The 25,497-nt window shown below is 47.8% G+C and overlaps 1 protein-coding gene across 2 annotated transcripts in view; it reads left to right on the top strand.

The window, feature by feature from the left end:
• The first annotated feature begins 2,581 nt into the window (after positions 1-2,581).
• The window catches only part of LOC138566840 (cdc42 effector protein 2-like), an 86,021-nt gene continuing 63,105 nt past the window's right edge, over positions 2,582-25,497 (top strand). For both annotated transcript variants that reach the window (XM_069644533.1, XM_069644534.1), the window contains exon 1: positions 2,582-2,835. The gene's annotated coding sequence lies outside the window, so the exon portion shown is untranslated. The remainder of the gene's footprint in view (positions 2,836-25,497) is intronic.

Genomic DNA, 25,497 nt, shown 5'->3' with positions numbered 1-25,497 from the left:
AATTTGGAGCTAGGGCAGTCATATGAGGTGGCGGAGATGGGGGCATCACAAATGGATGCAGTAATTCACCCTGCCAGGTTGGAAGAGGTGTGTGCGATTGGCCGGGGGCCAAGGTGCGAGCGGGGCATGTCAGCCAGCTACGCAGCAGAGAGACAAGTTCACCTGGAGGCCCGAATTTTGTTTGAGGTGCAGATATGATCTGCTGCATCCCACTGAGTGCCCTGCTAAGGGTAAGGCCTGTGGGCGGTGTAGCACGATGGACCATTATGCTCGAATGTGCAGAGCCCCGTTGCCGGTGGTCACCCAGAGGGGGGCGATCAGGGCTGGATTTTCCAGGCAGCAATGTCCGCCGAACGTGGCAGTGGTAGATCAGGAAGAGGATGGAAACATCCAGGACCTGGAGGAGGAGGAGGATGAAGAAAACATCTTCTTTATTTCAAGCATGAGCGTCCAGAAGGCCAGGGCAGGCAGCAGCTGAAGTGCATGGTTCAAGTGGATGGATCGCCAATTCCGGTGCTGGTGGACATGGGTGCTTCGCTCAATGTCATGGCCAGGGTACACTATGAATCGCTGAGAGAATCCCCAACCCTGCAGTGTCAAAGTTGTGAATTTTCACATTTGGTGGAGACAGACCCATCCCGCTGGTGGGGCCTTTGTGTCGAAGGTCGCGCATGGCAACACGTCTATCAGGGTGCGGTTCTTCGTGTTGGACGTAAGCACTAACACCCTTCTGAACTATGCAGCAGCTGAAGCGCTTGGCATTGTCAGTTTTGCCTACAGTGTGTACATGGAGGATGTACAGGCAGTCACAGGCAGTCCTCGAGAGGTTTGAGGCGGTGTTCACAGGAATTGGACAGATGGTAGGCGAGCCCGTGAGGCTACACATCGATAAACCCATCCAGCCGATAGCACCGAATAGTCTAATTTCACCTGCGAGATCTGGTGGATAAGGAATTGGACAGTCTTGTGAATCTCGATATCATCGAGAAGGTGGAAGGCCCGACACCATGGGTGTCACCCATTGTGATCGCCCACAGGCCCAAACAACGGGACTCAGTCAGGATTTGCGTCGACATACGCCTCCCCAACAAGGCCATCAAGCGGGAGAGGCACCTCACCCCCACCATTGATGACATCATTGCGGAGCTGCAGGGCATGAGGTTCATCTCGAAGCTGGACCTGCAGGCGGGGTACCACCAGGTTGTGCTGCATCCAGAGTGTTGGTATTATACATTTATGACACACCAGGGGCTGTATAGTTACAAGCGGCTCCACTTCGGTGTGTCGTCAGCTGCTGAGGTTTTTCAGTACCTAATACGAGGAGCCCTGGCCGACCTGGAAGGAGTTCTAAACATCAGTGACGATATCCTGGTTTTTACCAAGTCTGATGTGGAGCACATGACATGGCTGGTGAGAACTCTAGAACGGATCCAAGCTCTGGGTTTGACGCTGCACCGAGAAAAGTGTGAGTACCTCCGCATTAGCATCAAGTTCTTCAGATTTGTGTTCAGGGGGGATCCACGGTCCCCCGCAAGGTCAAAGACCGCATGGAGGCAAGGACCCCAGAGAATGTGACGGATGGCCAAATCTTCCTGTGGATGGTTACCTACTTTGGCCGGTTCATCAAGAACCTTGCCACAAGGTTGGAGCCGCTAAGGAGCTTGACGAAGAAGGAGTCCACTTGGTAGGGGGGTCCCCTCGAGCAGGCGGCTTTTGAGGATGTAAAAGGGGCCTTCACGGCGGAAGACACCATGGTGTTTTTTGGCCCTGCAGTCTCATCAGAAGTGGTGGTGGACGCTAGCCCTTTTGGCCTGGGAGCTGTACTCATGTTGACAGATGAAAAGGGAGAGGAAAGACCCTTAGCATACACCATTTGTGCTGTGTGGGTCACCGAGCAGAGATATTCGCAGATTGAACGCAAGGCCTTGGCGGTGCTGTCGGGGTACCGGCATTTAAAACTCAGATATATTTATTTAGCCTCCTTGCCCGCTTGGGTACTTCCTAATTATGAGAAATGTTTCCAAACTCAAACGTCTTCTTCTCGAAAAACGTGTACGCTTTTTTATATGGAAAGTGACAAAGAGCCTGTGCGTTTCTCCAGAAAAATAATTGTCTAGTTGGTTATTCCATAACAGAGTGTCACTGTCAAGAGGCTACTGTTACATGTGAATGAAAAGAGTTAGTCTGCTGGCCCTGCAGTGCAGATCGACATTGTAATGCTATTCTGGTGTGCCAACCTGGGTCTCGGCCCCATCACGAAATACTACATGTCGTGTGCTTTAGCCAAAGCGTACTGACAAGACCTAGGAGAGGGGAAATGCCAAAACAACTAAACGAGGATGGCAGACAAACGTGTCAAAAAAGTAGTTTCTCCGATCAAATAGCATAGGACAAAAACAGTCGCATGCATACCGAGCACCCCACATGATCAAGCCCCGGGGTGTGTGACGGTGACAACTTATCAAGCGGTCTGTGTCTGTGTGGGGAAGGAAACGATGACTCCGTGTTGGTGATTAGCACGGCAGGGGCGCGGTATTTGTGATTTAAGAGCATTGTGAAGGAAAGGTTCACAGGAAGAGCAGGGGGCGGAGGCAGCGGGCCTGGAGAGCGGCCTGACGTCAGGGCCCCGGGACTCCCAGAGCTCGGGCGGGCGGGAACGGCCCTCCTCTGAGCTGCCTGTGCTGTGTAGAGCTCGCGCACACCCTCGCAGCATAATCCGGCTCCTGGTCTGCCCCGGCCGGCTCCCAGCAGCAGAGGCGGCACGGGCCGCAGAGGGCGAGCGAAGCCTCGAGGAGCACCCGGACCCGGAGAAGAAGACGCGCGCCCCAGCTGCAGGCAAGTGAAATACCAGGGCTAATGTTATGCAATGAAAAAAAATCGTCATTAAACTGGAGCTATGGCAGGCTGTGCGTAACTGCGTCTATGAGGTGACAACATATCACACAATAGCTAAATAGAATTGCAATTTGCAAATACTATAGATCCTTTGATGAATTATATCGTAGTTCTGCCCGTTTATTAACCCTAAAGAAAGGAGTATGTGCTTTATTTGCTTTGTACCTCCCCGCTCTTCACTATTGCATAGCCCCTGTATTGTTTGACCTTGTCACGCACGTAAACGGAGTAATGCATGGCACGCGCAAAACCTTCCGTGCAGGGTTGCCAGGTCTGGAAAAGACCAGGGGTTCGGGGCTAGCTTACACTCCCCTTAAGTTGTTGAACACCTTGCCACGTGACGTTCCTCTAAATAACTATAAACCAGGTTCACTAAATGCTCAATAAAATCTCACGAGAATTGTTCCAACGTGGTGTCATTAGGTACCCCTGTTGTGTAATTCGCAGTGCCGTGTAATAAAGGGTGGGAGGGGCGGGGGTTGGCTCGCTGCTCCTTTACAGGTGGTGCCGGGGTACTGAGTTCACGGTATACTGTACATTCCTAGCAAATGTTAACGGGTGCCCAGCCGACCGACCGTGTAAGTCAGCGTAAGGTCAGTTGGTTCAATGAACCATTACAGAAATCTGTACACACACAATGTATGTATGTATTGTCGGGTTGCACAAGCCCGTAGTTTGTAAAATTCACATCGCTATTCACAAATGTATAACCTAAAGTAAAAGTGCACGTATGAAAGGCCGCCAATTAAATAATTATGACTCTTGATCGCTGCAAACGCCCCCGCAAATTTTGGGGCTGCCAGAAGAAAGCGTACTTTGTTTCCTTTAGTGGCTACTGCCCCGCAGTTCTCTCCCAGGCTCAGCCCGTAAGATTTGTAAACAGAACTTTGAAGCAGTTCCGTCGCCGTACTGTCCGGGGGCCTCGCATTCCACCCTAAGCGCAGCAAGTTCTCGGAATCGGCCAGCACGCCCCTGTGATTTCATGTGTGTATGGAATTGGTTCGAAACCTCGTGTAAACACGTCCCTTCGTTGCACACGGGAATAGTTCCGTGCGTTTTGCAGACTCCTTCAAGATCCCGGACTCTACTCCTTCATTATTGACTTTTCTCCTTACTAAATCAACACGCGTTTATTAGTTTGGCTGCACCACCTATAAGCCAAAACTATTTTATTGACGGGAGATAGGATATGAGAAGGGATGTTTGGTTATTTTTCCATCCATTAACCGCCCATACTAATCCCTATAGCCATTATAAGCCGCTTCCTGCCCCATCTCGGCCAAAACCTACTTCTCTTTGGGCTGGCTTTATTAAGCAGTAACATCAAACGTTGTGCTGAATTGCCTGCCACTGTTATTTCAATGCAGTATTCAGTGGGTTGATGCTTTAATTGGATCTTTAAATGCACTACTGGTGGCAAGTGTGCTGCTATCCACTCGATGTGTAACCAGTACACGTGTCCTTGCACTGTATTTCTGTTAAAAAGAATCTTTTGCATAGCCAACAGTTTTTGTCTTGTACTCCAACTGGTATTTGCCAGTCACTGTTATCACATTTCCAGGTGTTTGCACCATTTTCCAGCTGCTACCATTAATGGTCAGTTGGTACCCTTCTGACAGTATCTGGCAAATGCATATCCCAGACCTACACAAAGCCAAAACTGTTGGCTTTTTCAATACTTTGTTTATCTTCGAGACTTTGCACCTATATTTTTAAAAACGCCTACTTTTCTTGGCCACCTTCTTGCATAGATTTCGAGGCGTGTATCTTTCTGCTGGTTATCAGTTCATTTCCAGTGTCGTCTTGGCGGTGTTTTTACCCCCCTGATCTCCGTTGATTGTACTGCCCTCCCGTGCGTGTACCACAGACCCCTATTGGTGCAGTCACTGGTCCCGGGATTTGTATGTTTGCGAATTTTTGGGCCAGGCTCAACGTTTCTGACATCTCTTTCCAGGGTTTGGTCCGGATTTTTTTTGTTTTATCGTGATTTTTCAGGTGTGAGGCTGCACTCAACCCTTTTGGGTCGCTCGTTTATAACTGGTCTAGACGAAGACGCAAGCTGTAAGGCTGTGGGTGTCCGGCCCCTGTTGTGGCCGGACACCCACTGGTAGGGAGGACGTGTGTGGTGTTGAACGGGGGAGGGGTGTAAGTGTGGATTAAGCCCCAGGCCTTCTGCTTGTCTGTTGTGGTCCCTCCAATGTTGGGTGTGGTAAGAGGGAGGGCACCTGTGAACCGAAGCTAGGGTGGGAGTATTCCAGTTTGCCCCGGCAGGAAACTGGCCGTAGTGTATTGCCCGCACTGCATCTGTTGCATCTGCAGTACGAACTTTAAACGACATTAAACCCCATTCCCCTGGCAGGAAGAGTCATTTGAGAGCACGCACAGGAGTCGAAGTTAAGCTGTGATAAGCAGGCGCTGAAATCAGCTCCTGGGTGTCGGGCATCGCCCAGTGGGGAGGGGCTACTGCTGGAGAACCAGAAGTGAGTACACTGCGCGCTGCACATCTATCGTCCACACGGGATGCACAGAGTAATTGTGTACCTACGTATGATGCGTTATAATGAAATGTGTTGCTCATTCTTATTTAAATGTTCCAACCCTCGGAGTTAATTTCCCATATACATGCTGGTTTGTCTGGGGCGCCGAAAGTAGCGCTTGCTAACTGTTGGTTTTAGAAGCAGGCGCTGAATAGCTATCAGCCATTTCGTACCCCGTGTCTGTAAGATATCGCAGTGAGTTAAGCCCGTGCAATTGTATTTGTCCATTTGAACCTGCATGTCACAGGGGCAACAGCAGACTGTTTTTATTCAGCCGGTTGTATCGCTGTAAAGCGTTTCGGGGTTTGTGGTAACTTGTGAGACCTTTTTATGCAGAGGAGAATTTACAGTTGTGTGGCATTCGTTTTGTTCTGGTGGGTAGGATTTTCCTCCAGTGTATTGTGGGCGATTATGTGTTGGACGTTTGATCGTGGTGGTGGAGGCAACCTTGGAGGTCTGGTCAGTGATGCCCTTCTGGATTAGGGATGGGATGGGGTTGGAGCAGTTACCAACAGTCGTGGGCTGCTACCAGCATTAACAAAAAGAGGGGATCATGTTGCCAATATTTGTAGCATGGTATGACATTAGCATCCTAAAAATATTGCCAACCAGCGTTAGATACTTGCAGCAGCAAAGGCTCCGCCTGGCGTCACAGCTGGCACGACACGCTTTGCACTGCTCTAGATGCAAGCAACGAGTTTCTCAAGTAACTTACTTTAGTTGCACGTCACGAAGTTCTTATGTACTAACGAATGCTGTGTTGTGTCAAACCATTAAACAGGAGACCGGCAGCAGGGCTGCGGATCCAAGTAGTCTGCTCTGATTAGAACACCTCTCATCAAACTATACAGATAAGCAGGTTACCCCTCGCCTGGCTGTGTGAATAGTGAAGCAGGAATGGGTAATCTCTTTAACAAAGCCCTCTGCGTAGGCCACTGTTCCTCCAACTGGAATGTGTGGCCCAAATAAACTCTAAACACTCCTGTTTACCAGATCCCAGCATACAATGCACCGAAGGATTAACGTCCTGAAGGCTTCCAAATGTCTGGTGGGTAGAGCACACCAGCTTTAGGTTTGTTCTTTCACCGCAACCTTCGGCTCTCCAGATGTTTCAGACTACAATTCCCATCAACCCTAGAAAACATTGTCAATGGGAATGGATCAAGTGAGTGGTAGTCCAAAACATCCGGGGAGCCAAAGGTTGCAATCATTGCTCTATAACAGAGCAACTCGCTAATGCTTGATAATACGACTTTATGTAACCGAGCTGCAGCAGCTACGCAACGTGACCCTCTCAAATAGAAGCAAGGCCTTGTGGGGGGCAGGCGTGGAGCTCGGGAATAGGTTATCTGCTCCCAAAGGACTCCCTGGTGCCGGGATTCATGGGAAATGGGGCGGGGGGGGGGGTGACTGCATTATTGTAATAGCCAAAAGAACATTTAGATTAGTGAAACGTTTATGCAATGTTACAAAACAATTTTGCATCGTAGGACTGAAGAGTTAATAATTATTAGGTGTTTCTAGAGCACATTGTTCACCACCGTGTAGCATTTGTCGCTATGGAGTGGCAAAGGTGTTCGCCTCAGAAGTTGGTGAAGCGAGTCTGAGCCATGATTCTATGGACCATCGACACGAAAGTGGTAGTGATGCTTAATGTTACTAAAAGTTACAACTTGAGGATCTTTCGTAAGCGGCTCTTTTGGAGCCACTAGTATATCCCGGCCGATAATGGTTCCAGCGGTGGGACTTATGCCCCCGGCATTCGAAGGTACCTCAAAATTCCATAGTTGTGGAATGGGCAGTCACTGGATCCCTGTATCCCTGTGCTAACACTGCATGAAATGGGGCCTTTCCCGGCACCATGCTTAGAAATTACTACAGTGGCGGTTTGGCGCAATACAAAAGCATAGACACATAACCACATACTCTTGATGATGCCCAGCGGCATTTCCACCATGCACAGTGCTGCGTGGATGCAAACGGCAAAGTGGAGCCATATCATCCGCCGCTGCATCCCCACTTGCTGCATTCAATTTGAGACTGTACAGATAAGTAGATTTGGGGGTTAACCTCTGATCTGGCTGTGTAAATCTGAGACTGGGATGGGAATTGTATTCCGAGGTCGATGATGTTTTAGTTCACGTGAGAGGCTAAGAACTTGTTGAACACCAGGGAGTCCTTTGAGAGCCGATGAGCTATTTCGGAACTCCACGCCTGGTACCGCAAGGCCTGGCTTCTATTTTAGAAAGTCGTGTTAAATGGTTGCTGCTCAGTTACATAAACTTTGAGGTTGTTGGCATCCCACAACTGCTGGTCAGCTGCTACAGCACAACGCCCATCCCTACTGCAGCCAACTCCTGTATTCGGAAGTGTAAGAACAACTGACCAGACCTCAACAAATGTTACACCATGATCGCCACCCCAGCACACAATTACCCATCTTGCTTTCGGCAAAGTGTCCAATAAACAAACCATAACAAAATCCTAGCCTTATCATAGGCCACTGAACGGTACCCCCCCCGCCCCATCACCTCAGTATGAAAGATCACGGACCCTATAACCCTGTGCAAAGATACCACATGCTGCATATGAGCTTTCGAGGTATAGCTATACGAGACTTGAATTTGGAGGCAACTTGCTACATAGATGACTTCTGAGTGACAGCACAAAGAGTTTCTAAGTTCTGTAGCAGTGAGGGTTATTGGGCGAATTGCCAAGTTTTGAGAGCCCTTAATGGCTCTCGTTGCTCATTCTGGTGGAGTGATGGAGTAAGAGCGATTCAGAGATGATATACAGGCTGTTCCAGAAGTCTGACACATTACCAAGCTTAGTCTGGTGGGGGAGAAGGTTAGACTTCTTCAAAGGACTTTTAAACAGTGGTTGCAGGTGAATTTGTTTTTTATTTGGAGGGGCATACCTATTTCCCACAGCTATTGAGCATAGTGTGGGAGCCCGAATCAACAAGGGGAATTCGGGAGGGGGGATTTCCCCCCCAGGAAATGTTTTGACAAATGGGCTAGAATAGTTGATTATACTGAACTCTTTGCAAGCTGTATGGCTTTTTACCCAATTTTTCACGATGGGTTTCCTTGGGCAACTCATGGAAAAATCCAGTAAGTCACCAACAGTGCATCGATGCATTTCTCAAGGATTTCGTGAGTTTCTCCCACAATACATGCCAGTGCCAGTACATAAAGCATTGTCACTCTGGCTGTGCCCATACATTTCACGCTGGCTACACCAATATATGCCAGTATCCTCACATGCGCACCCATATACACCATACACTGGCTCCTTCAAACACACCATATATTCATACATAACCAAGTTCTGCTCTTACCTTAAGCCCTTGTTCGGATTCTACTCCCTACTGCAGGCCACAAAGGCTCTCCTGCGCAATGCGGCCAGGCTAGTCACTTCTTATTGTGATATGACATTTTGTAATTGGCATCTTTGATAAAGCAAACATAAGTGTTAAGCTCGTCTGGCATTTTAGTACAGACCGTGTGGACGTGTTTTCATACTTTGGCATGGATTTTTAATGGTAAAGCCAATTGGAGTGTGCCAATGTATGGGCACAGCCAGTGTGAAAATGTGTTATACTGGCACATATTGTGGGGAAAAGCCATCATGAAAATGTGTTGGAGAAATGCTCACGTGCACTGTTAGTGACTTGATCTATTGTTTTTTTTTCCTGAATTACCCTACAAAATCCAATGGCAAACTGTTCGGCTTCTGACCCAATTTTTCAAAAAAGTCTGCTCTAAAATGCACCATTATTTAAAAGATTTGCGGGGCAAGAAGCCCCGCGTAAACCCCCAAGAGTGGTGCGGGCCCCCTCGCCCTGGCATATATGGGGTCTTAATGGCTAACATGGGTCCACCTGTGCAAGCAGGATATCAACGAGTTTGCGCAGAGCACACCTGTCTGCAAGAACGGTGGCACGTGCGTGAATGAGGTGGGATATACTTCAGTGCATCTGCAAGCAGGCTTATACCTGCCGCACCTCTGAAAACCTTTACATGCCTTGCTATCCTGCCACCCCTGCCAGAACGGCGGCCCGTGCCATCCGACCGGCGACGCCTTCTAGGAATGCACGTCTTCCAGGTTTTGAATCTCAGAACTTGCCGTGGGGCCCTCGAGATCTCGCCTCTGCATCATGTTTTTCCTAAGGTAACCACAGCAACGCTCTACAAGCCGTCAGACGTGCCATACCGGCCAGCGTGTCCTATACCACGCTTACCTACGGCTTCCTTCACCTTCTGTGCACACCCTTTGAGATCACTGCACCCTCCCGCTTATAGCCCTCCTTTATCTCTGCTGCCTGAAGTGCGACACTGCCTTCGCTCGCTTCGGCCCCCCTGACGCCATCGCTATCACAGACCGTCATTGAACACGGCAGAGGAACAATCTCATCGGCAAGCACACCGTTATTTGCACACCGTTATTTGCAGACACTTTAACCTCAACTGCCCCTACCGGCTATTAATGTGCGTTACTGAACCACGCCGCTCTCCCGACATCAACTTTACCGGTTTGGCCTCCACTACTCTGCTCCGGTGACCGGAAGTTTACCTGTACAGCTGCCCCCTCTAGAATGCAGCTGCTAGGATGTGTTACGGCTGCCTGGACATTACCCAGCGGTCTCCTGCATTGTGAACAGGATCCCCAGTATTGTATCCTGACTGTCTTAATGCACCCTTCAATTGGTGTCTTCCCCATTTTAGGTCTGTGTCCAGCGATATCTCGGACCTCGACGATGCCTGACATCAGCTCATCAAACTCTTTTCATTGGCACTGTGTATTCTCCCCAATGGTTGAACTCAGAAATGCTGCTTAAAATGTTTTCTACATATCCATGCTTTACTCTTAACTGACCGCCGTAAGATGCCCTCACGACCACTACAGTCTATAACCTGTGGTGTGATCTTTGCTAGTCTGTATGTATGCGCTGTTGCTGTATTATGATGCCCGCGTAACTTGCCTGGCCTCATATGACTTGTTACCTAAGATGTAATATTTTTAGCCCGTATACCTACACTCTCGCCCTTTATAGTTGCAAGACTGCCACAGCCCCTACTACACAAAGTGTGATTCTGCCAGTCTGCATACCGCACCCATTACATGATTGTATCATACCAGAATTGACCTTGGTTTACTACGCTGCCCACTCCTCCAATCCAGGCCTGTAATTTACCTGATGTGACCGGTAGCGGCGTGCTGCCTAAATGCCATCAGAAGCCTTGTAACCACCGGACTTAACCTAGCAGCCTACGCTACCCATTCACCCAATCCTGGCCTGTAACTTACCTGATGTGACCGGTAGCGGCGTGCTGCCTAAATGCCATCAGAAGCCTTGTCACCACCGGACTTAACCTAGCAGCCTACGCTACCCATTCACCCAATCCTGGCCTGTAACTTACCTGATGTGACCGGTAGCGGCGTGCTGCCTAAATGCCATCAGAAGCCTTGTAACCACCGGACTTAACCTAGCAGCCTACGCTACCCATTCACCCAATCCTGGCCTGTAACTTACCTGATGTGACCGGTAGCGGCGTGCTGCTTGAATGCCATCAGAAGCCTTGTCACCACCGGACTTAACCTAGCAGCCTACGCTACCCATTCACCCAATCCTGGCCTGTAACTTACCTGATGTGACCGGTAGCGGCGTGCTGCTTGAATGCCATCAGAAGCCTTGTCACCACCGGACTTAACCTAGCAGCCTACGCTACCCATTCACCCAATCCTGGCCTGTAACTTACCTGATGTGACCGGTAGCGGCGTGCTGCCTAAATGCCATCAGAAGCCTTGTAACCACCGGACTTAACCTAGCAGCCTACGCTACCCATTCACCCAATCCTGGCCTGTAACTTACCTGATGTGACCGGTAGCGGCGTGCTGCCTAAATGCCATCAGAAGCCTTGTAACCACCGGACTTAACCTAGCAGCCTACGCTACCCATTCACCCAATCCTGGCCTGTAACTTACCTGATGTGACCGGTAGCGGCGTGCTGCCTAAATGCCATTCGAAGCCTTGTAACCACCTGACTTAACCTGGCAGCCTGTACTGCCTTACCACCTCCTACTTACATCTGAAGCACTTTGCATGCTGCAACTACTTCTGTAATTATACCATGTAACCTATTTGTAAGTTTGATGTAACTACTTCCTAAGCAAACCTTGAAACCAACCATTTTAAGATAAGCGTCCAGATGCCTGCGAGTTCGGTGCGCTATATAAATGCTAAAATAAATAAATAAAATATCTGGGACAAATATTTACGCCCCTCCAGTAAAAAAAATTCACCAGCCGCCACTGGCCAATGCAAGGCGGAAGTAGCAGATGCCCCGGCCTTGCACGTCCCATTGGACATGCAAGGTGGGGAAGAGAAAGCCCGCCCAGGAGAACTGCCTCAGCTGCAGCAAACGAATGAGGGAGCACTCAGTGTTTTCGAAGGGCGAGCTTGGCTCGTTCACAATGGGCAGCGATTTGTGGCAGGTCGCCATCCCGTCACCCGTTATTGACACCCTGCCCGTGTGCCATGCCCACATCCATGCATCAATAGAGGAGGGCTTCCTGGCTCTGTGCAATAGTGTACAACTGTGACCAACGGGTGGGATTTAAATCCTGTTTGTGCACTGGAATCCCCCCACGACAAGGTGGTGATTTCTGAGGATTGCCCAAGAGGCAATTTTTCACGTATGGTGGAAGATATGGCTGCCTTTCGTTTCCGTTTGACAAGTAGTAATTGATATCATCCGTCTACGTCACCCAATTACGAATTGAGCAAATGAGGCAAAGGGCGAGACAGTTGCCTAACATCACATGCCGAGACAGACGTTCCGTGTCTCAAATATCACCTCTGCGTCACCTATACTGCACGTTCCTTCCTTTTAGATGTGGAAGGCTATGAGCAGTCGCACCGTGACATAATCGCCTGGAGGGATTCTGGTGACACTTTATGACACATGAAATATGCGACGCGAAAACCACACGGCTCTGTCTAGGGATTCTAAATTCTTCACAAAACGCACTTGTGAGGAAAGGGTGTGCCTTGTTGTGTAGTGGAACATATTGACAGGCTTCCCAGGACTCCAGCAGGAGCTCTCCCACCATTCTGGTCCCGCATGTAATACTGGACCTTACAGCATTTAGAACTGTTGTAATCTAGGCCCTGCCATGTTTGGAACAGCCATAATCGAAGTAATTCCACCGTTCTTTGTGGGTGAAGATGTTCGTATGTGGGGAAGCCTGGAAGGTCTACGTTGTTTTGTGTCTTACCCGTCATTGTCGCTCACAGCTGGTGGAAACGAATACGGGAAGTGATGTCCGAGCACAATTTCAAAAGGAGTTATTCAACTGAATAGCCTAGACAATAACAGCCCAATCAGGAAAACAAATACAGCCCTCTGGGAAATATCTGGCGGAAAACGGACTGAAAGTGACACATGCCCGCCGAATTGCTGGATTTTTGTAATTTGTGACTTTCAGGATTTGCTGCACAAATATTATGCTTTTGATTTACTTCTTCTTGAGTGTAACATGGATTTCCTAGCTTGGGCTCCTTGCTCCTGACAAAGGCAGTGCCGGCCTATCTTGCGGTCGTGACACTAGCCAATACAATGTGGTTCACGTTTTTGGTTCTTCAGAAACCCTTAATGATCATAAAATATGAGGTAACGTATTTTGTCCTTAAGAGAGGCCTCACATTTTACTCTAGCCATTGGCTAATGATAATTGACTCTTGGTACCCGTGTGCTGTGTGTGTTTCAGGCCTTTCTAGTAGCTTACAACATGACTTTTTTTTTTTTTTTTGTCCTCATTTTTATTTTTCAGGGAGCTGCTTTCTTTAGTTACTAGTTGCAGTTGATGAAGGCAATTCCCCTCTGCCTGGGGCTTCCAAACATTTTAATGTTTTGCCCCCACTGGAGTAAAAATAGTCTTGGTGAGGCCCCTCTAAAAGTTGGATCTAATTATGTTCTAATAAAAGCAGCCACCCTACTTTTGAATATAGCCTCCTGCCTTGCTGGACGTCCTGTCGGCCTATAAGGTGGAGAGGTGGGGGAGAAGGGAGAGTTTCAGCCTCACAGTTTGAAGACTAGTGCTTTATCGTGGATGTGAGGAATTCGACCATCCACATGATATATGATGCAGCATTTATAACGCCTCTGTACACAAGTGCTTCTAGGCGCGAAAAGACAAGGAAGGGGAAACAAAGGGAGGACAAAATACTAGGCTTGTGTCATTCAGATCGCACAAGGCGAAGTGCCAGTGGGGAGGGGAAAGTGCAAGTGCAGTGCAGGTAACTCACAATTGCAGCCAGCGGGTGGCTCCTATGTGCAGAGAAAAGGGACTGTAGGGCTGCAGATACAGACAAGTGCTGCGGAGCCCGGAAGCAGTGCAAGGCAACTGGACATGCAGGAGCCTGGGCCTGAGTTCAGAGGGTGACCAGTGCGCGGAGCAGTCTGGTGCATCAGCAGGGACAAGGAAGAGAGAAAGTGGAAGCGAAAAAGAAGGTCTTGAGTTGCTTCCAGAATTGGAGATGGTTCTGCTCAAGTTTGAGAAAGGCAGGGAGGCTGTTCCAGAGGGAGGCTCCAGCCGAGGAGATAGATCTGCCGCCAACTCTCTGCTTGGAGAAGCGTCTCCACCTCAGAGAGTTGGAGCTGGATGAGCGGAGAGCTCGAGAAGGAAGAGGTTTTGGAAGAGAAAGTTGGAAGTAGAGCGTCCCCAGGCCCCAGCAAACCATGTGGATGATGCAGAGGGTCTTGACGTTGATCCTTGGCAGCCACGAGGAGTCAGTGAAGAGATTTCAGATCTGGAGAGATGCGATCCCTGGGCTTGAGGCCAACAAAGTCTCAGTCCTGTTCTGGATGAGTTGTAGAGTAAAGGCAAGAAGATTTAGAAAGAGGCTGTTTCAATAGTCCAGCCTTGAGATGACCAGAGCTCTGGAGACAGTGAGCTTCTGGGGGAAATTGAGAAAAGAAAGAATACCTGTGAGGAGGTGCAGCTGATAGTTTGACTTCTTAGAGATGTCTGAGAGAGAGAGGGTGCAGTCAAAGATGACGCCAAGGTTCTTAGCCGCAAAGGAAGGAGCAGGTAGAGGGCCCAGGGTGGACAGCCAGAGAGGGAGGGGGAAAGGAGGGAACGGGTGTCCAATGAGCAGGAGCTCGGTCTTACTGGCATTAATGCAGAGATCATTTTTGGGACGCCATTCCTGAATTGCGGCCAGACAGTCTGGTATGAGAAAAGAAGCAGAAGTGGCTAAGGGCAACCTGAAAGGGAGCTGAGTCACCCGCAATATCATTGTAATTTGGAGCAGAAAGTAGCGATGCGGTGGGCAAGAGTTGCCAGGTAGTGGTTGAAGATGCAGGAAGAGAGGTCAGACCCCTGGGGAACACCACACTTTGAAAGAGAGATACAAGAGGGGAAAGACCCCAGTTGGACCTGAGAGGGTCGGTCGGTGAGGGAGGTCAACCAAGCCAGGGCCTGATCAGTAATACCAAGGTTGTCGCAGAGACGATTGAGCAAGATGGCATGGGTGACTGTGCCAAAAGCAGAAGATATATCGAGGAGAATGAGGACAGACGGGAGGTTAGAGTCAAGATTGGAGAGCAAGTCTTTGCTTGTTTTCAGGAGAGCAGTTTCCGTGCTTCTAGCAGCTCTGATGCCAGACTGGTGGTCACTAAGGCAACCAACCGATTCAGTATGTAGATTAAGCTGGGAGATGGGCAACTTTTCGAAGAGTTTGCCCAGGAAAGAGTGATGGAGATAGGGCGATAGCTAGAGAGGAAGGATTGGCCGAGTGCTTCTTTAGAAGGGGTTGCACGAGTGCTTAAGGGGGAGGGTAAAGTTCCAGTGGCAAAGGAATGATTATCGGCCAAGCCTGGAGGAAGGTTGTCGATTTGGTCTTTGGTCTTTGATTGTTCTGTATGAGCAGGGGAGAACCTGCTTTGACGAGTCTTTTATAGATCAGACTTGTCTAGAAACAACCTCAGGGGTCCAAGAGTTTGGCCAGGAAAGGAGTAATGGTGATGGAGTGATGGACATGGATGGTGTGCGCTCACCTGGGCTTTTTGACATTTTTAATTAAATGGAATGATGGTAGAACAACCTCAGTAAAATGTGTAGGGCTAATCCACACACATTTTCCTATGCTCACGCTACGACAAACGCACAGACCTGTGGACACAACCTACAGGAGCAGTCCACCCTGTCGTATTTAGTTGGAATGTGACAGTCGGGAGTACACTGTCATCTCCAGGAAGGAGGAGGACCAAGCATTCCCACCCCCTTCCATGGCCAGCCTCATTAACTAACAAAGGCTCCATGGATCCGCCCTGCTCTTTTGTTGGGCCCTGCAGCTGGTGGCATCATTTAACATCCCAATTAGAGGGTACTTCAAACAGGTCCACATGGGGCTTTGCTGCAGAGGTTAACAAAGGAGACCGGAAACCCACAGCCTTTCATATGTAACTGTCAACGTGAAGCTAGCTCCTGCCCTCAGTATTACCGACAGTGAGCTGTCATGTCTGGGTCTAGCCCCCCCGCACTAGGGCAGTGGGGGCCCATTCATAAGGTACAAGAATGTGGTTTGCAGGAGCCAGAGAGCCTGGACTTGCTTCAGCTTCAAGGGAGACCTGCTGTTTTAACAGGGACCAAATAGAGCGGACTATTAACAAGAGAGACCCTTTGATCAACAGAGCGGAAGGTGGGTGGGACCTAGTACCACAAGGGAGTGTGGCCAGAGATCTTTCTGCTGAGAAAAGGTTTTTGCCTGTTGCAAAGCATTCTGACTTCACACACGCAGAAAACTGTTGGTAGGGACCCCAGGATTGGTTCACTAGGGTGGGCCCACTTGACTTTAAAAGAGGGCTGAGCCCATCTTTTGGCAGATCATTTGAAGAATTCACAAGAAGTAGGAAAAAAATAACTCCTCCTTGGTTCCTGGCTGAAAGTACAGTCTGTCTTACAGCTTCTGCCAGTGAAGGCAGGCCAGGCCATCTAAAGATTCCCTCCCCTTAAATTCTCCCAGGGAACAGAGGGAGATGAGTACTCGGAGGACCATCTAGCCACTACAGAACCGGTACTCAGCCAGCACACAGCTTGCCCTGCTAGGATCTGGAGCAAGCTTCCTGGGTATAAAGTGCCAGAGTCTCTGAAACTACAACCAAGTACCAGGCAGTTGCTTGGAACACATTCCACAGCTGTGGGCTGCCCGCCTTAAAGGATGACACAAGCCCATTGGAGAAGTGCCTCGATGAACATCTACCGACATCTGCCTTAAAGGAGATTTTTGAGCCAGTCAAGTTCCTCAAAGCTGCAACTAACTGCAATGCTGATCGTTGTCAAGCTGCAGTCACTTAATGGCATCCACAATGTCTCGGTCAGTGCTTCAGAACCGCTCAGCACGGAGACAATTCCTGAGCCGCCATGTAGGTCAGCTTCGCTCGCCGACCCGTCTTGCCGCCTGATTCCCGCAGCTGACTCCCATCTTGAACTCTGTCACAGAATCCTGCAAGTGCCCGGAAGCCGACTCGACACTGTTGAGCACCAAAAAACACCGACAGCAGAAGGTACATTGCGGTTCTGTCCCCCTGGTCCTTTCCCAAAGGCCCTTAGAGACAATTTCGCTCATTGCTCCCTTTGTGCTGAAGCCAAGAAACCTAAACTGTTGCGGTTATAAACTGCCTACCCTCTTGTCGGTATCCATAGTGCATCCCTTTTCCTTCTTTGAAACTGTCTGTCCTCTGCATTCAGGGTTGTATTTCGTAGTGTTGCCTGAACTGTCTGGTGTGATATAGATGAAGTCAATTATTTTTATACAACCTTGCCTGGACAGTCCCTTTATCACTTGGGTAATTGTATTTTTGTGTGTTGTAACTAGCCAACGATCCACAACCTTTTGAAGAGAAACCTGCTGTTCTGACCTGGTTACCAAAATTGGACAATTCATTTTTTTTAAAAAAAACGTTATTTGAAGTCGGTTGCAAGCATAGAACATTTCACAATAGGACTCTGATAATTAACATTGCATGGTGTGCTGCTGTCTTTGGCCAGTTCTCCACCCCGCAACCCTCAGCCCCATCCCCTCCCCAGCTTTGGCCTGGACTAGCAGGCCCCCATGATGTTGGTGATTTTGTAGGAATAACCCTGCTAGAGATGGCCTGTACGTCTGTGCCAGGAAGTTCTTGCCATACTCCAGGATCGGGGAAGCAGATGTCTGTGACATCGCCCAATCCTTGGCTGCTGTGACCTTTTCTGCCACCATGATGTCCCAGACCTTGATCCACCAGTGTCAGCAGTGGACCTTCGGGAGACTTCCAAGTCCGGGCAATCGTGATCCTTGCAGCTAGGGGAAGTTGAGTGACTAGCTTGGCTGTTGCTCCCGATCTCTGATACAGCCCTGGGACTGGGACCCCCAACAAGGCCACCTCGGGCTCCATTAGGATTTTGACCAGGACAATCGCTTCAATGGAGTCTCAAACCTTCTCCCAAAAGGTTCGAGCCAGGGGGCACTCCCATCACATATGCATGTATGTCCATTGAGCCTTGCATTTCTTCCTGCAGGTTGTGTCCAGCGAGCTCTTGAAGTGGTGCAGCTGCACAGAGGGGGCGTGGGGGGGTGTAATACCAATGGTAATTGCGCTTGAAAGCACATTGTTACACATGTAGAGGCAGAATAGTTTCTAAGCCATATGTCCACCCAACTCAACTCTGGCCCTCCAAAGGATGGCCAAGTCTGCCTCCCACTGGGCTTTATTGGAGGGTTGGAGCACCCTCTTCAAGAGCTTGTATAATCTGGAAGTGTTCCCTCCTCAAAAGCCTTCTAGCAAAGTGAGCTCTATGGGACTCATCAGTGGGTGGATGATCCACTACCAAATTTGAACTCAAGTATACGTTTCCGCCTCAGAGTGAACGTTGCCTTAAACGTTAGGTCCGGGGCGTGTAGTGCAAAAGCTGGAATATAGGTGTTCGCATGAGCTGCCGTGGTCCTGGTGCCGCGTGTAGAAAAAGCGATAAAGGAAAAACCATTTGCCTGCCCTATATATGTAAGAGTGCCATTTGAATACTCACAATCACAAACTGACAAATTTCAAATCGGGAATAAACTTGCGAGAGTGCCCTTAACTTTATGAATTGAAAAATCAGGATTGAAGCATGGCTGCACTATGTAACGCCTATATTCCAGCTTTTGGACTACACGTGGGATTTTTCCATCCAATGAGCATTGAGTCTCTGCCCCCTGGGACCCGACTGGCAGATCATTTGCAGGCTTCACTCTGGCTGTGCCTGAGCCCAGGTGAGCCCTCCTTTTGCCCCTAACTATTGGTGACCTTCATTTCCGCGACACTAGCTGTGGTTTTTTCAATAATGCCTCTCCATTTTGGCGCCTTTTTTACCGGCTTGTGCCCAAGATATGGCGACGGCCAGCAGTAGTATACCTACTTCATTTTGAAAGCAGCGGATTATCCTAATGAGGTCTGTTCATGCTGTTTTGTGCATGCCGTCTTCACAACGTGGGGCTTGACGGTTCATTCGTTGCTGGCCTCTGCAGAGTCTCTCTCATGGTGTTGTCTTCTCTTCGCCACCTAGCACGGTTCGCCCTTCCAGGTCTCACTAACCTTCTGCTCCGAGTCAACATTATAGGGATGGGAACGGGTGTACACCCTGGCATGCACGTGCCTACACAAAATTATAGTTTATTTTTAACTATTTTACTATGTGGGATGCATGTGGCAAAGACACCAAATGGTTGTGGTATTTCGTATTAAGGTAAGGTAGTGCATTTGACTTATGCACCCATTTCCTTCCTCCTTTTTTTTTTTTTAAAATTTTTTTTTTTAGCACATTTTCATTCATCTTCTGATGAAGACATGGACAAAATCAGTCTGTGGCGTCGAAACCGGTTGAGAGACTTTAAAAGGGTTGTTATTTGTTAGCCCAATTCCGTTCAGATCCACCTTCGCAATAGATCATATGAAATAATACATAATTTGTCTGTCCGTGGTGACAAGTATTATGTCCCACTTCCTAATGTTGCAATTTGTTGGTATGTTTTTAGTTAGTGTTGGTATGTATGATTGACACAGAGTGTAGCTAAAGGCTGAATGTGGCCCTTTGAATGATGAAATATTGTTATGTAATTTTAATTTGTATTAGGTAGTCTCATGCTTTCCTGTTATGTTATATAAATTGTGAAGTGTTAGTAATATGTGATTAATTCACTCTTTTTTTTAAAATGTATGTATCCTGCTAATTAAACTTTTGATACGCTGTTTGTAAAATAAATATGTCCTCTGGACAATTCTTTCAATAATCTTTGGGGTGCAAATGTTGCCATTATATATTTGTACCTCTTCATATCATGCACTCTTTCTGCGGCACTACCTGTACCACTGGTCCAAACATATCCCTGGAGCTCTGTGAATGGAAGGTCGACTGGCTCATAGGTGCAATTTTTCTCCCCCTTTTTTGGGGGAGTATTTGTACTTCTATTTCTTTTTATTTGGAGTATTTGCTTATTTTAGGACATACACATGGGTGATATCCACCACACCTGTAGGGCTTGTTTGCGCTCAGCTAGTGAGTCCAGGAAATAATGTAAACCTTGTTCATTTTACAGTTTAAGTTTTAAGATCATTAAGGCTTTAAAAAAAAAAATCATGCCTCAGAAAATCACAAAATCTTGCGATCTACAACCAGACCTACAGGAAGAAAACCTGCCCTGTTCCAATGCCACTAGTCCTGCCCCAAGGTCATTCTGGTTGCCACCAGTTCTGCCCCACATACCCATTACCCCATTCTGTCTCATTTCACTCTGCACCCCCATTCTGACTAGTGTAACACACTACCCCCTATTTTGCCATATTGTCATTCACTATCCACACTTGTGCTGCATGTCACTCATTGCCCCATACGGTTGCCCCTTTTGCCCCCCCCACATATTCAGTGGCACATCCTTGAGTGGTTGCTTGTTTTTTTTTTCTTGTCCTTGCAGCAAGGTCCGTCTTTGATCCTCTGACTGTGAACAAAAACTAGAAACCGAGACATAGGTGCCAAACATGTACTTTGTACCCGAGTCCCACCTCTGTACATGACCCATAGAAGGCCTTGGGGGCTTCTGGACTTTTGGAGCCCTGGAATGTGCTTTTCTGCTGATGCCAGGGCTGTGAAATCAGACTCTCCAGGCCTCCTTATGGTCCTGGGTTCACCAGCACCCTCACTCTGTGCTTGCAGGGGCAGCAACCAAGCAAACCCGTAAGTGCGACTGGATGAGATTTTAACCTGCAGCATATTGGGGGTGGTCTATAGGCATGCGTCACTGGCACAGGAAACGATATATGTGCAGAGTGCTTCCCGTCAACCAGGCTCTGATCTCAGTCTGGTTGGTGGGGAGAGCTCTGCACTTCTTAGGTTTTATCTGGATTCCACCCTCACCTTTGCTAAACAGTTTAACTCCATGGTCTCTGTCTCTGCATACACATGTAAGCTCATCAGAGCCGGCAAACCTTTCCTTTCTAAAAATAGCTGTGACATTCTAGCCAGAGCTTTAATTCTGTCCAAACTGGACTATTGTAACTCCCTATACCTGGGCGCCAATAAGTACATCATTATTAAAATTCAGATTCTCCAGACTAATGCCCTTAGAGCAGCACTGGGCATAGCGAGAAATGAGCACATTTCTGAGGCAAGGAGACGGAATAACTGGCTTTCCACTAGTGACAAAATCTGGCTTGAAACTGCCTTGCTAACCCACAAGTGCCTTAACAATGCTGCACCCCGCTATCTCATAGAGAGAATCAATAGAAAATCCTCCAACCGGCCCACCAGAACTGCAAACACAAACTGTCTGATGGTGCCCAGGTTCAAATTGACCAAAGCTGGTGGGAGTTGCTTCCCAGTCAAAGCGGCTCAGCTCTGGAACTCCCTACCTCCTTCCCTGAGGGCGGATCAAACTTATCTGAAATTCAGACACATCATTAATTGGCTCAAAGAAAATGATCTCTAATACATCCGAGTCGCTGTCTCCACTCTTTTGCATTGTATATAGACTCCAGTATGCCTTTCTAATGTTAGAACCTCTATCTCAATTTATGTAATGTAATCTGGATTTTGCGAACTGTATGTATATTCCTTGCAATTGATTCTTTACTCTATGATAAATGTGTAACCCTAAGCTTAAAATATTCATGTACCCTTGGCGCCCTGATACCTTTGCGTCTGGCGCGCATTATAAATAAAATAAACTTACAAACTTCTGTCTTTACTCCTCCATAATGGCTATTGGGGAGTGCACTGCTCATTACTCAGAATTGGAGAATATAGGAGTTGGACAGAACTAACTAAAACTCTCACATGTTTTTAATTCTGGACCCACAACGCATAGTTTTTATACCCAACCGGGTCTCTTACTGGTGCTTGACTTCTGGTCCTAAAATAACCTACAAATCTCTCTGAAATGGAGCAGACCAGCTTCTTGGAGAGGGAAATCCTGAAGTAATGCTTCCCGCAGTCCTGGTCGATTCCAGTTCCTCACAGATGGTGATGAAAGCTGTGGGCGCACATGCAGCCCCTCCGCCCTTAACCTTTCCCAAATGGAGACCAAGTTATTTCATGTTGTGTTATTTACGAGACTATTGTATTATGATATTGGAGTTTTTGTCGGCTCAGTTCCTTGAAAGTTTGGGTGTGATGCCCCCGAGGTTTTTAAAAATAGGATATGATTATTCACGTGATCATGCGCTCTTCCGCATGGAGTATGACACACTAGAAACATATGTCAATTGTTCTGGATAAAAGCTTCAATTTCAATCTGTGGTCTGTGCTAAATGTTAGGTGAAAGGTATTGTGTAACTCAATTCTTAGAGCAGCAGTTGTGTAGGTCGTTGGTCCACATAACTAAGCCAACATCGGCCTTTGTAAAAGATCACCTGCAATATTATTTTGGTGCATGCAATGTTATGTATCTTGGGGTAGACTATATATATTGGAATTTTTCATGCCCAAAAGTTGAAATTCTCGTGTCCAGAAAGTGAAAAATGCGTGGGTAGGTAGCCTTTTTACATATAACCTAAACCTTTTTCCATTGCTCATTCTATTTTTGTTTCACTTTTATCCTAGTGTCATTCTTGGATCCTTGGAGCCACTGATAGATCAGGCAGGCAGTAGTTGCAATATACTACCCGTTTCAGTCCACACCTCATTGCAGTCCTAGAGGTATCTCCCCCCGGTGGCTTGGAAAATATTGTATTGCAAGGTCGTATTTCCCCTTGAAAATCTGCCTACTTTTACCCCTGAGTGGAAAAAGTACCCTAAAGGTGTTATTATCCTCTACAGAAGGGCAGCAAGCAAAACCATTCCCTTCAATGCTGGGTGAAAACACGATTTCACTGGGACATTGGAAGGGGCTAACAAGTGGCAATCTATTCCAGCCCCTTTTCAACATAATGCTTAAAAGGGCCAGTATTGATCCTTCTGTGTACGTAAAAATGTACAGTATCGTTATAAACCACCTGTATGGAAATTAGTAAATTAATACATTGTCTCGGGAGGATAGCTCAGCGGCAACGTTCTCGCCTTGGAAGCAAGACGACACAGAGCAACACAGGTACGATCCCCTGGTCCGCGCTTAGAACCTCTGGGTAACGGGCCAAAATGATGCAGATAATTCTATTTATGAAAGTGGGATCGTTTAATGGATCCCACTTTTATAATGCTCAGTGCCAAAAAGGCATCATGCATGTACCTTGCTGCGACCCATGTCGTGACCTCCCCGCCCAACAGTGGCAGCGGGGCAGGTTCAAAGATCACATGTGCATTTCTCGATACAGCTGCTGGAAGTTAGTTCCTACAGGCAGAGGAAGCTATTTAACTGCTTGCTTCTCTGGTTCAACATTTTATACTTGTGTACCCCAAAAGCTTATATTTCAATATAAGCCATGTCTAGTATGACATGGTGGCTACTGGTGATTACACAATTACACCCCACAAGATTTTGGGATCCAATTATTGTCCGCTCGGTGAGCAGTAACTCCTTCATGATGGGGCCTGTTGTGTATCAGCCGTTGCGCTGGGGCGTACCCACAACCATTTTGGCTCCAGCCCAGGAAGCTTTTCATTGATCCCACTGAGAATGGTCAACCCCTTTCTCTAGGGAACAGGGACCCTCTCCAGGAGGTTCTCGGGATACCATTGCTTGAAAGACAGTCCTGTCATAGTAATGGCATCTGACACCTTTAGCAGTTGGCCGTCCGAGGAGAGTAACCCACAGGGGAGATTCAGTCCACAGAGGGCTTTCGCCATCTTGGATTTCGATAGGACATCAAAACATCCTGTTCACCCCTCTCCCCACCCCCCTTCCTTCAGATAAGCCACTCCTCCCCCCACCCCCTTCAGTTAAGGCACTCCGAGCATGACATCAGCAGGCAGAGAACACTTCTTACAGCAGCCTAAATTGGACCCTTACCCGCGTGCTGGGTCTTCTAGCATCCACAGCTCAACACTGCCTACCCGTTTACCATCCTCTTTGAGCTTCAAGCTGTTGCAGTACCATGATGCTGTGTTTAGCCAGTTCAGCTCCCCTGCCACTGAAGGCAAGTCTCCACTTCTCCATTACTGACACCGCTGAGTCTTCAAGCACCGTTGACCCAACTTTGCTTGCTGTTTCAGCGTCTTAGACCAGCAAGCAGTTATTATGACAAACTGCACTGTGTTGTGGGATTCCATCGACATCCCTCCTCGACCCTGGCTCAGTGCTGAGCACCCATACTCCCAGTTTGATGCCGAAAGACTAAGAAGGTATTTGAAGTGGCCCTGTCTCCTTAGTTCCCCCTTAAAGTATCTTGGTGCTTTTAAGACCCCTTTTTTTTAGTTTTTAGAAAGACCTAGTCAATTTGGATATTTTGGTGATGAAATCGTGGTCTGAGCACCCAGTCTAACCCAGAATCCCCTTTTATTCTAATACCCGCTTTCTGTGTTTTCTCTTACAGGGGTGGGTTAGTAGTGTTTTGATTAGTTGTGTGTGTATTTGTGTTAGTTTAATTTAAGATCCTTTTTTATACAAGCTTGGTTGGATATTCTTTTATTTTGTGACCACAATACTATTGATTGGAATGCTTTTGTACCAGCTCATCCCACTTCTGAACTGAAAAGGGTGCCCTTGCACAATGTACCGAAAGAGAAGGATCTACACCTGTTGGGTTGTACCTTTTTCACCTTAATGCTTGGGATCACTGCTGGTTTTGTATTCGTGGGGTATGGTTTGAGATTCCCGGGGATTGAAAGTCAAGTAGCTCCTGGTTTGGGTGTTTTGACACCTGGAAATGCTACCAGCAACTGATTTGAAAACTATGTTTGTGTTGTAATTGCCTGATACCACTACTAGAAAGGAACTGAGATTTCTGAGTGAATTGGAAATACATTGAAAGATACATTTCTTTCTATGCTTATGGTGGCTCCACCAAATTAAGGCCACCCCATTTAACTTTCAATAGATTCATTTCTTCAGTTTCACAAGGGTATGTGAGTTGAGTTATTCATTGAAGTTTGAATGGCAATGGCTTATTCAGTCAGTGCTGACATGTAAAAAATGTTATTTATACTTAAACATTCATATGGGTTTACAGTAAAGGGAGCCAGGACTGTGTTTAGTTTGGGCTATAATCTGAAACTATGGCATTGGAGTACAGATGGGGAGGAATAACATATGAGGAGGGACACAGTCTGTAGGTGTTATGTGCCCACCCATGGCCATGCTAATCCCTTTAGCCATTCCCACCCATTCCTGCCTCTGCCCAGCCAAAACCATCAGGCTTTGCATTGAAAGTGTCTGCCATTGTTCGCTCTGATATGTTAGGTTATTTATAACGTGCTTAATACCTAGAGGTTTCTAAGTGCAGACCTGGGGATTGAATCTGTGGTGCTCTGTCGTCTTGCTTCCAAGGCCAGCACGTTGCCCCTGAGCTATCCTGCCGAGACGATAATCGGTCTTCTTAGAGTTAATTACTTAATTGGAGTTATAAACGCACTGCGGGTGTAATAATGTCTTGGGCCAGCCATCATCCAC

This window comes from Ambystoma mexicanum, chromosome 2p, assembly GCF_040938575.1.
Source record: "Ambystoma mexicanum isolate Mex_15411 chromosome 2p, UKY_AmexF1_1, whole genome shotgun sequence".
NCBI classification, from domain to species: Eukaryota; Metazoa; Chordata; class Amphibia; order Caudata; family Ambystomatidae; genus Ambystoma; species Ambystoma mexicanum.
The sequence above is the reverse complement of the archived record's forward strand: the minus strand, read 5'-3'. Positions and strand labels throughout refer to the sequence as shown.